General features: G+C 35.3%; 2 long non-coding RNA genes across 2 annotated transcripts; one reads left to right on the top strand and one right to left on the bottom strand.

The window, feature by feature from the left end:
* Positions 1 to 9,644: 9,644 nt before the first annotated feature.
* LOC130051623 (uncharacterized) lies at positions 9,645 to 11,366 on the bottom strand. The gene is made up of 2 exons (XR_008799892.1): positions 10,014 to 11,366; positions 9,645 to 9,917 (listed from the first exon to the last, which is right to left on the bottom strand). It is a non-coding gene; the product is annotated as an uncharacterized LOC130051623 (long non-coding RNA).
* Position 11,367: 1 nt separating this feature from the next.
* On the top strand, positions 11,368 to 12,888 carry LOC125682241 (uncharacterized). The gene is made up of 2 exons (XR_007372490.2): positions 11,368 to 12,315; positions 12,414 to 12,888. It is a non-coding gene; the product is annotated as an uncharacterized LOC125682241 (long non-coding RNA).

The raw sequence follows: 12,888 nt of genomic DNA, 5'->3' as shown, positions 1-12,888 counted from the left end.
GTTTGGCGAATATGCCATGTGCATTACATATTATGCATATGGCATGGACCTGTATTTTGCAAGAATTTATATAAATAATATATTTTATGCAGTTTGCTTATTCCATTATATCAGTATGTAATTGGCAAATGATTTCTCCGCATTTATTTCATAACAAACTGCAAATACTTGCATGCACCTGCAAGTATGGAAGAAAAGCTTTTTTTTTTGCATTTTTTTCTAAATTATCTAAACTTTCGGAATGTTGCATTGGTATACAATAAATATTTTGTAATTTTGAGCAAAGCATAATGTTTTAAAATGTGATTTTATTTGTTTCGCATTCCCTATATATTACTATCGGAGATGTGCACTGGTCGAGTCCACCTAGAAAAATCACTCAGATGTGACAATCACATTTGGGGTATATACGGGTAGAGTAAATTAGGCTACCTGAGAGAAATATGGCGGATAAGATGAGAAAGGTGTACGTATTTATTAATTCATGTCAGCTTTAAGATTAAGACATGGATCGCATACGTTATTATCTAGACCAAATTGATATTTAATAAATCTGTTTCAACGCATGCTTTTTATTTTAACCAAGTGTTTCAAGTTTCAAGTAAATACACCTGTTCAAGGTATTGTAGACTCGTTTTCATCTGAAGAGATACTGTCTGATACAAGACTTATCACGTGAAAATCTGAGAGAAAGGACAAGAAATATTATTATTATTAAGAGTTATAGATTGATCACTGTTGGTTAAATTCACCTTTTCTGCTGAATTGGAAATTATACATGAACTTATTGGATTTTGATAAAATAATTTAATATCTTGAAGTATTTGTTGCTGATTTGTGATAGGAATTTCATTGTCGTTGATAATTTGTTTCTAGGATTCCTTTAGTTTAGATGCTTTGACCTGCCTTCTCCAAAGTTAAAGGTATATGTACGAGGCATGTGCGCATTGCCACCCTACAGTTGCCCGAACATGCACCGGCCTGTAGCATCCCCTCCCCTAGTTAGGAACAGACATCTCAACCTAATGTCCAAGTTTTAATGTAATGTATTCTTGTGTAAGCTATAGATACAGAAATAAAAAAAATTAAACAACCTTGACATGTTAGCCTTCTCTGAATGAGTGTATTTATGACAACAGATATCCAACAAATAAATTGATATTAACAGGGGTTTCAACAATCTCGTTTAAACTAATTTACCAATACACCTTTTCATTGGGTCAAGTGCTGTGTGACATGTTTCATACCAATTGTTAGACCGTTCTTTTCACACAGATTTCGACTAATCTTAATTTGTTTAGCATATCCAAATATAGGGCTCATGGTGGGTGTGACTGGTTGACATGGGATGCTTACTTCTCCAAGGCGCCTACCTGTTCCCACCCCTGGTATTCAGGGGTCCTTATTCTTATAGAAATTATCGGTCACTGTTTTAATTTACTCCTTGAAGGAATATCCTTCATTTGAAGTCTTAAAATTCTTTAAATCTTTAAGTGAACTGAACATATCCTTTGATTAACTTAATAATGAAAAAATATACTTGAAGAAATTTCTGTGTGGAGGTTTGAATGTTATTTACATGTTTGTGACGGAAGGCTGATGGTATTATGTGAACTATACATTTCGAAATAGGGACATATTATTCCTGAAGTGATGGTAAGAGGTCACAAAATAAGATCAGGTACAAAAGGAATGTGTACATAAAGAGCTATTCGAAAAATTATATTGCTAGTAGTGGATAAAACGGCACTTAACAAAACAACATGCCCACATGTATTGATATATATTACAAGTTTCTGGAAATCTACATTGTACTCGTGTATGTATATCAATATTTCTATGATATTAGAGAAAATGCTAAATGTAGTAAGAAATAAAGTACTGTAATAAAGAGATCATATTAATCTCATTTCTACCTGACTAAAGGATATTTATTCTACCCTGGACTTGCCAAAGCGATGATGAGCTGACACCAGAGTAAGTAAGTGGACATTGTGTAGAATTCGATGTCAACTAATGCACATAAAACAATAAATTATAGGAATGATGAGTATTATACTTCTAAAAAAGTCAATATAGTGTTAAGAAATACATATATTTAAGAAAGTTTTACATACTTTGCACATCAATTACTAGTAAACTGAAAAATCACAATGCACATAATCTTAAGATAAAAGTGCAATTATCTGAACCAAAAATTTTTCCATTGTAAAAATAATTATAGAAATACAGGTATTATACCGATTGTAGCTAATGTTTGGTGGCCTGTAGCTGAAAACACATCAAAGGTACACGTCTTTAATCACGAAAGCGAAACATTAAGCCTGAAGATGCAGAGCACAGTATAAAAATTCTCTAGGGGAACGTGTTGAACATTTGTCGTAACTAATGGGTGTTGCATCTTGATTAATTTCAAGAAATCCTGAGGGTTTGGTTGTTTGAAATGAATAACAAGCTTTAAATAGTCTGTTGGGATTCCCATGGGCACAAATTGTGCTCCTTTGTTAGCTGACTTTTTATATTCTCATGAAGCAGAGTTTATTCAAAAGCTTCTACATGAGAAGGAAAAATATCTTGCCGTGTCCTTGAAGTCGACACTTAGATATATCGACGACGTTTTATCTTTTAACAATAATCATTTTTCATTCAAATGTCGATTTAATATATATCTGAACTCAAAATAAAAGGCAACACATAGTCCTCCACATCTGCTTTGTACTTAAATATTTTATTGAAAATGAATATTAACAGCAAAGTAACAACTCAACTTTATGACAAACGTGATATTTGTGTAGCAATATTCCATTATCACCTGCATATGATGTTTATATCTTTCAACTGATTTGATACGCAAGAGGTTGTCATACGTATGATGAAAGGTGAAGAAAACGAACAGTGATCAATCTCATAACTCCTATAAGCAATACAAAATAGATAGTTGGGCAAACATGGACCCCTGGACACACCAGAGGTGGGATCAGGTGCCAAGGAGAAGTAAGTATTCCCTGTCGACCGGTCACACCCGCCGTGAGCCGTATATCCTGATCAGGTAAACGGAATTATCTGTAGTCAAAATCAGTGTGCCAAGAACAATTGGTATGATACACGTCAGACAGCATTTGACCCAATGACAGGTTGTATTCACGAACTAGATCGTTATAACGACCATAGAATTTGCGAAATGCTTACTTCAATCGTGACTGTTGAAACCCCTGTACCATCAACTTGTTTGTCAGTAGCTTGCCTCGATTTACAAACTGACTATACGTAGAACAAGCTCTTGCCTATCGAATCAGTTGAGAGATATAAACACCATATGCAAGTGAAAATGGAATCAGTCTTTAAATCGATGCATGCAGGCTACTGACAAATAAGTTAATGTTGCAGAGGCTTTAACAATCGCGTTTAAAATCAGCATTTGGCAAATTCTATGGTCGTTAAAGTGTTCCAGCTTGCCCATATAATTGTTTCATACCGATTGTTTTGGCACGCTAATTTAGACTACGGATTACTTCGTTTACCTGACCAACATATAGGTCTCACGTTGGATTTGACCGTTCTACAGGATAATTACTCCTTATATGCATAGGCATATAATCTCACCTGGTATATCCAAGGGTCCGTGTTTGCCCACCTCTGTTTTATATTCCTTATAAATCACTACGTTTTCTTCACGTTTCAGTCTAGTGAATACACTCTTTCCTCCTGCCACTTTCTGCATAACACTCACATGTGAAAAGGTGAAGATAACAGTGATCAATCTCATGACTCTTATAAAGAATACAAAATTAAGAGTTGGGTAACCATGGACCCCTGGACTTATCAGGTGCCCAAGAGGAGTAAGCATCTGCTGTTGACCGGTCACAACCGCCGTGAATTTTGTATCTTGATCAAGTAAACGGAGTAATTTGTAGTCGAAATCACTGTACATATGTAAAGAACGGCCTCCCCTGCATATGGTGTTTATGTCTCTTGACTGATTCAATACGTTAGGGCTTGTTCAGTGTATTTTCAGTTTTTAAACCGAGGCAGACTAATGACAAATAAGTTGATTTTACAAGGTTTCAACAGTCTCGTTTACAGTTGGCATTTTGCAAATTGTATGGTCGCTATATTGATTTGATTTACCAATATAACATGTCACTTGGTTCAATGCTGTATGGCATGTTTCATTCCCATTGTTAGGCCGTTCGTTACACACTGATTTTGACTGCGGATTACTCCGTTTACGTTATCAGGAGATAAGGCTCATGGTGGGTGTGACCGGTCAACAGTGGATGTTTACTCCCCCAAGGCATCTGATCCCACCTCTGGTTTGTCGAGAGGTCTGTATTTGCTCTACTCTTAATTGTGCATTCTTTGTGGAAATAAGAGATTGATCACTGTTCGTTATTTTCACCTTGTTATTTTAAAGTCTTCCTCTTTTTGCGATATATTACATTTAATAAAACCCCGTCTAGAACCGCGGGACTCTTGTTATAATTCTGATATATGGGTGAATGTCACTATTTTCTGGAAACAAACAGAACAGACAATCTTTACATGAAACTTTATGAGACACTAAATCTTGCAGAGAAGTCCATTTTTAGATATTGTATTCACCTCCCCAACATTTTCTTCCTCGAAATTCTTACATTGTATAGTTGCCTCGAAGACACGGTTATGCTGAACAAGGGATGCTTACTCCTCCGATCCCACCTCTGGGGGTCTGTGTTTGTCACAAATATTTTTGTCATCTTCAACTTTTCATCATGTATTTAATTTGATTTAACATCTTCATTAGAATAGACGTTTCCATATGAGTGAAAAATTCTTGAGAGAGACGTTAAACAAGCTACAATCAATCAATCTTCATTAGAATTAGTGACAACTCATTTGAGTTCTAAATATGCTTAAGCTGATGCAAAATGTAGTCCTCTGTCTCAATAGTACAACATTTTTTCAAAGTAAGTGTATATTTCATATTTCGCCTAGGACAAACTGACTTGATTTCTCCAAGATGCCAAATTACTCTCTGCAACATGTCAGAACTACATGTACATGTGTATCTGTTATACGAAAATATGTGTCGGAATTTCATGAACAGAAACTACAGCCAAGAGACTCGACTCCAATGAACTAACGAAATTTGCACCAAAGAATGTGTGTATTTCCAGACGGGTATGGCATATTTTTTCTACATGACAGTATATACATTTGACACACTCATGTATATTTATTGAATGTAGTCATTTTCTTCTTGTTCTGTGACAACACACAATTAGCCCTAGATAACAAGAATTTCAGTTTTGTTGAAATGAAAGACAATAACAATGGTTGATTGATTGATTGGGGTCTTACGCCGTTTTGGCAATATTTCAGCCATTTTACGGCGGTTAACTGATTGAATGATGTTTGGTTGTGAGTGTTTGAGTTTCCCTGACGACCCCCAGTGAGCCTACTCTTTTTCGAACATCAGGAAAACGATCTTTTGCGTGCCAAAGGGTTGTGATTCTTGACACGGGAGACCCTTTAATGTCCCATCCGACGGACATCAATAACATTGGAATGAAATTCGAGAACAACCATAAATTGTATAGTTATTTTAAAATCTATTCAATCACCAAACCAAACAAGATGCCCATGGGCCACATCGCTCACCTGCGTAGCCTTGGCCCATATCTGAAGACTTTCCATTTATACTTGCATGTAAAACCTTAGTCCCTATTATGGCACCAACCTACCCCTGGAGACCATGATTTTTGCAAACTTGAATCTACACTTTGTCAGAAAGCTTTCATGTAAATGTCAACTTCTTTGGCCCAATGGTTCTTGAGAAGAAGATTTTTAAAAGATTTTTCCTATGTATTTGTATGTAAAACTTTGATCCTCCTTGTGGCCCCATTCTACCCCCGGGGGCCATGATTTCAACAAACTTAACTCTGCACTATGTTAGAAAGCTTTCGTGTAAATCTCAGCTTTTCTGGGTCAGTGGGTCTAAAGAAGAAGATTTTAAAAAAAACTTTCCCTATATATTTGTATGCAAAACTTTGATCCCCCTTCTGGCCCCATCCTACCCCCGGGGGGCATGATTTCAATAAACGTAAATCTGCACTATATCAAAAAGCTTTCATGTAAATTTCAGCTTTTCTGGCTCAGTGGTTCTTAATAAGAAGAGTTTTAAAGATTTTCCCTATATATTTGTATGTAAAATTTTGATCCCCTATTGTGGCCCCATCCAACCCCCCGTGGCAATGATTTGAACAAACTTGAATCTGCACTATGTTAGGAAGATTTCAAGTAAATATCAGCTTTTCTGGCTCAGTCGTTCTTGAGAAGAAGATTTTTAAAGATTTTCCCTATATTTTTGTAAGCAAAACTTTAATCTCCCCCTTGTGACCTGATACTACCCCCGGGGGCCATGATTTTACGAAACTTGAATTTGCACTATGTCAGAAAGCTTTCATGGCTCAGTGGTTCTTAACAAGAATTTTTTTTAAATATTTTCCCTATATATTTGTATGTAAAACTTTGATCCCCAATTGTGGCTCCATCCTACCCCCGGGGGCCATGATTTGAATAAACTTAAATCTTTATTATGCCAGAAAAGTTTCATGTAAATCTCAGCTTTTCTGGCTCAGTGGTTCTTGAGAAGAAGATTTTTAAAGATTTTCCCTATATATTTGGCCCCATCCGACCCCCGGGGGCCATGATTTGAACAAACTTGAATCTGTATTATGCCAGAAAACTTTCACGTAAATCTCAGCTTTTCTGGCTCAGTGGTTTTTAACAAGAAGATTTTTAAAGATTTTCCCTATATATTTGTATGTAAAACTTTGATCCCTTATTGTGGCTCCATCTAACCCCCAGGGGAATGATTTGAAGAAACTTCTATCTGCACTATGTTAGGAAGCTTTCATGTAAATATCAGCTTTTCTGGTTCAGTGGTTCTTGAGAAGAAGATTTTAAAGATTTTCCCTATATATTTGTAAGTAAAATTTTGATCTCCCAATTGTGGCCTCATCCTACCCCCGGGGGCCATGATTTGAACATACCTGAATCTGTATTATGCCAGAAAGCGTTCATGTAAATCTCAGCTTTTCTGGTTCAGTGGTTCTTCAGAAGAAGATTTTAAAGATTTTTCCTATATATTTGTATGTAAAACTTTTATCCCCTATTTGGCCCCATCCTACCCCCGGGGGCCATGATTTGAACAAACTTGAATCTGTATTATGCCAGAAAACTTTCACGTAAATCTCAGCTTTTCTGGCTCAGTGGTTTTTAACAAGAAGAGTTTTAAAGATTTTCCCTATATATTTGTATGTAAAACTTTGATCCCCTATTGTGGCCCCATCCAACCCTCAGGGACCATGATTTGAATAAACTTGAATCTGCCCTATGTTAGGAAACGTTCATGTAAATATCAGCTTTTCTGGCTCAGTAGTTCTTGAGAAGAAGATTTTAAAGATTTTCCTTATATATTTGTATATCAAATTTTGATCCCCTATTGCGGCCCCATCCAAACTCCGGGGACCATGATTTGCACAAACATGAATTTGCACTATATCAGGAAGCTTTCATATAAATATCAGCTTTTCTGGCTCAGTGGTTCTTGAGAAGATTTTAAAGATTTTCCCTATAGAGTTGTATGTAAAACTTTGATCCCCTATTGTGGCACCATCCTACCCCCGGGGGCCATGATTTGAACAAACTTGAATCTGCACTATGTTAGAAAGCTTTCATGTAAATCTCAGCTTTTCTGGTTCAGTGGTTCTTAACAAGAAGATTTTAAAAGATTTTCCCTATATATTTGTATGTAAAACTTTGATTCCCTATTTGGCCCCATCCGACCCCCGGGGGCCATGATTTGAACAAACTTGAATCTGTATTATGCCAGAAAACTTTCACGTAAATCTCAGCTTTTCTGGCTCAGTGGTTTTTAACAAGAAGATTTTTAAAGATTTTCCCTATATGTTTGTATGTAAAACTTTGATCCCTTATTGTGGCTCCATCTAACCCCCAGGGGAATGATTTGAAGAAACGTCTATCTGCACTATGTTAGGAAGCTTTCATGTAAATATCAGCTTTTCTGGCTCAGTGGTTCTTGAGAAGAAGATTTTAAAGATTTTCCCTATATATTTGTAAGTAAAATTTTGATCTCCCAATTGTGGCCCCATCCTACCCCCGGGGGCCATGATTTGAACAAACCTGAATCTGCATGATATCAGAAAGCTGTCATATAAATCTCAGCTTTTCTGGTTCAGTTGTTCTTCAGAAGAAGATTTTAAAGATTTTTCCTATATATTTGTATGTAAAACTTTTATCCCCTATTTGGCCCCATCCTACCCCCGGGGGCCATGATTTGAACAAACTTGAATCTGTATTATGCCAGAAAACTTTCACGTAAATCTCAGCTTTTCTGGCTCAGTGGTTTTTAACAAGAAGAGTTTTAAAGATTTTCCTTATATATTTGTATGTAAAACTTTGATCCCCTATTGTGGCCCCATCCAACCCTCAGGGACCATGATTTGAATAAACTTGAATCTGCCCTATGTTAGGAAACGTTCATGTAAATATCAGCTTTTCTGGCTCAGTAGTTCTTGAGAAGAAGATTTTAAAGATTTTCCTTATATATTTGTATATCAAATTTTGATCCCCTATTGCGGCCCCATCCAAACCCCGGGGACCATGATTTGCACAAACATGAATTTGCACTATATCAGGAAGCTTTCATATAAATATCAGCTTTTCTGGCTCAGTGGTTCTTGAGAAGATTTTAAAGATTTTCCCTACAGAGTTGTATGTAAAATTTTGATCCCCTATTGTGGCACCATCCTACCCCCGGGGGCCATGATTTGAACAAACTTGAATCTGCACTATGTTAGAAAGCTTTCATGTAAATCTCAGCTTTTCTGGCTCAGTGGTTCTTGAGAAGAAGATTTTTAAAGATTTTCCCTATATATTTGTATGTAAAACTTTGTTCCCCATTGTGGCCCCATCTTACCCCACGGGGGCCATGATTTGAAAAAACTTGAATCTGCATTATGTCAGGAAGCTTCCATGTAAATCTCAGTTTTTCTGGCTCAGTGGTTCTTGAGAAGAGGATTTTTAAATGACCCCACCATATGTTTGCATTTTTGTGATTATCTCTCCTTTGAAAGGGACATGGCCCTTCATTTGAACAAACTTGAAAGCCCTTTACCCAAGGATGCTTTTGGTCATGTTTGGTTGAAATTGGCCCTGTGGTTCTGGAGACGATGTCGAAAATGTAAAAAGTTTACAGTCAGACGGACAGACAGACGAACAGACGACGGACAACAGGTGAGCAGAATAGCTCACTTGAGCTTTCAGCTCAGGTGAGCTAAAACAGCAGAAACTGTGTGACAACATCTTTGAAGAATTATTGTTCTTGAAATCATGAGAATCAGTAAAGCTTCACATTTTAGATAGGCATTATTATTGGGAAAATCGTTAAATACACCTTTTTTAAAACAAACTTCAAGACTACAGTTTATGTATTTTGGTTGTGTTTTGAATATCATTTTCTACAAATTAATATAGGAAACCATCAAACAGTCAAAGTATTACTCCGAAGGCAGTAACTATGCCATAATAGCATTCTAAAGCTTTGCATAGAAATATAAATAGAAAACACTGTTTTGAGCAACACCAACTCAAATTATATCCCTTTATTTGATTATTAGAGCATATGAATACATGGAAATGAGTGTCCACTGTACATATTGTCTTCTTAATATAATGTGTATTTATAGCCATGCCTCATCAACATAAAACCTTTAAAAGTGGCAGACGTTGATCCGGTAGCTCTATCGGTCAAACTTTTCAAAACCTGCACAACAATGCCAACATCTTAATAGGTGGCAACAAGGTAGATTTGAAGATTTCGCCAGAGTTTTTAGCCTCTCTGTCTTATTCACCTGTAAATAAAAGAAACTTTCCGAACCATGCTTCATCATATGATTGTTAAGATGAAATTGATACAGAGACTGTAAATTAATCCAAACAAACTTTACCTGCAAATTGTTCTTTTGTCATATAATGAAGATGGTGGTGGCAGGTGTTCTGAAAGGAAATGAATTATTTGTCTTGTTTGTATCAAATTATATGTTGTTTTCCGTCTCACTCGAGACGTCACCAGCTTGTTTTGCATAGTGCTCAAAGGCGTACTATTGAAGGGTCTATTATCGTGCAAACAGCTTCTTTGAAACGGACATCTCCAAAAGACCAGTGGTTTTCACTTCCAATGACGAGCAACTGACGAAGGAACAATTACTATCTATGTTAAAAGTGTTAAGTCTCACTTTCAACTTTCAGGTTGCAAAACGAGTCCCCTCAAACACTGGGTTACCTAGACCAATAAATATAGGAATTAAAAATAAGCTGTTTATTAAATTGTTCAAGACCAATAAAGAGGTATTTACAATATATATATATGACACGGTTCTTCAAACAATGATTGATTTGTAAATTCAAGCACTTGATACGGTGAAATATCAATCACGACTTCAAGTATTTCTTACAAAAGCAGCTAAAATGCTTTCGATTGCGGATGAATACTATATTTACTAACATGTGTCATTTTAAAACGTCATCATAATTAATTAAAGAAATTAACAAATGAGATTTCTTTTAACCAAATTCTATTTGAAACGAAACAAGTATAAAAACTAAAAACGAAACGAAAATAAAAATGGTGTGTTTTCATAAAACTCTTCCTGTCATGCGCAGTTTTAAAACAGGACGGGGACTTGTTCAAAAGACTAAAAAAATAAATAACCCTAAAATATTGTCCGTGTTCTACACGTATGAGCTGGTGACGTTACTCTGAGTGAGGATTTCTTGTTTGGGTCATAAAACAACATGCAAATAACGGTTTATTTCAAGTTCGAAAAATCACCAGTAGATATTAAAATTCAAATTATGTATTACAAATAAACCGGATAACTAATAGAACGAAGCCATTGATACAATTTTGCCACTAATACAAGTAAATAAAATAAATTTGTAAGAATCGTACTTCATAGATTACTATTTAAATAATTGTAAAGGACCAAAAGTTTGAAAAATAGTATCATTTCAAACTAAAATATCAAGCACGATTATACTAAAATATGTCTTTAAACTAACTCTCCAACTTATCTTTTAAATCCTTCATATTCCATAGATCGGTGCCCTTCTTCGTTGTGCAATTGAGATCCATGAAAAAAAGTGAAGAATAAATGTACTACATATGTTATCTTGATAAAGGTTTATCAAACAAATGTTTTCAAAATTTGGAAAAAGTCCAAAATAAAGCTTTGTAGGCTAGAGCGGACATTTGATACAGGAATATCGACAAGTAAATCAATTGTTGAGCACGCCAACAATGACGCAGCTGTAGTTGTATTTGTTACCGCTGTATAGATTACATCCATATATATATATATATATATATATATATATATATATATATATATATAAGCACAGGATATTAACACTCGGGTTGTACAAAACATTGGACTTTTCCCAACTATTGCCATCCGGTGTTTAAATAAATTATTAGACCAGGCAGTTAATACAATACATGTATAGGGATTTCAACATGATTTTAATGGATCCCAAATTTACGAACATGGATATATACACTGATCATGAAGAAGATTTCTAAGTATCCGCTGGAACTCTGAAAGATAAGTTTTGGTTTGAAAGTTAGTTAGAACAGTTTTATGCGAACTTTCTAAAATTGATAATTATTAATGAAGAATGATCTTATTTCTTTATTTTACAAAATGTATGTACCTTTTTTATTTTGTGAAATGTGTGAAATAGAGCGTTCAAAACGCTCTGCTAATTAACAAATCAGTAACTGGTGGTTAATTTACACTTTATAACTTTATAAACGGTCCCTGTCCTATTTGTACTGCGCATGACAGAAAGAGCTTTAGGAAAGCATGACTTTATTTATTTATCTTTATCTCAATATTATTCTAAAAGATTTTAAATTGTTTAATTGAAATTAAATCAAATTAAAAAAGAAATTGTACACTTTCTTCCCTTTATGTTTTGTGAATTACAGTTACGCATGATGATAAGCACATCCATGTACATATTCATCCGCGATCGAAATAAAGTACTCTTGAAATAAATTATTTTAACTCGTGATTCGTTTTTTACTACATAAATTTTATCAAGCATTCAAAACTAATATAAAGTGAGACAGAGCTTATAATTTGACATGCCTCGATTGGACTCACTTTCTGTTGTGTACCTCTCCTTCAATCTCACCTAAAAAGAAAGCCGCCATCTTTAACATTATGGAAAAGAAACATTTACAAAGTAATGTCTTGATTTCATATAAATTCTTTGTTCATGTTTCATTTTAACAATCTTATGCTGTCGCATGTTCCTGAAACTTTATTTTATTTTATTTGCAGACGTCAGTCTTCAGACATTACGAGAAGAAAATGATAGGCTTAGAAATATGGCGATGTGTCTTCTGTGCAGAGAACACACCAGGGCTTGCCTTTTCCTACCCTGTCGCCATCTATTATATTGCTGGCATTGTGGTGCAAGTTTTAAAAAGTGTAGCCATTGTCAAGCAGAAATACGGGGTCGTCTTCATGTGCAAATGACCAGGCGTTTACCACTTTGAGTCTGTATGTGGAAGGGGATGACGAAAGACGTGTATGGTCATGAAGCTATCTGTAAAATGGACTTTCATGTGGACTGAATGTCAAATAAATGAAATCTATTCTATAGATATTCCTCTAAAGGGGCACGTCAGCAACAAACCCGATCGGATGATTTGTACAGTGGACAGCAATTGGTTTTTCTTTCCCAAAAATAACTTGTTTTTCTTTGCTTTTATAAGATACATGTAATCAAATAAATGACTGTAAGAAATTTAAA

This window comes from Ostrea edulis, chromosome 2 (genome assembly GCF_947568905.1).
Source record: "Ostrea edulis chromosome 2, xbOstEdul1.1, whole genome shotgun sequence".
NCBI classification, from domain to species: domain Eukaryota; kingdom Metazoa; phylum Mollusca; class Bivalvia; order Ostreida; family Ostreidae; genus Ostrea; species Ostrea edulis.
The sequence above is the reverse complement of the archived record's forward strand: the minus strand, read 5'-3'. Positions and strand labels throughout refer to the sequence as shown.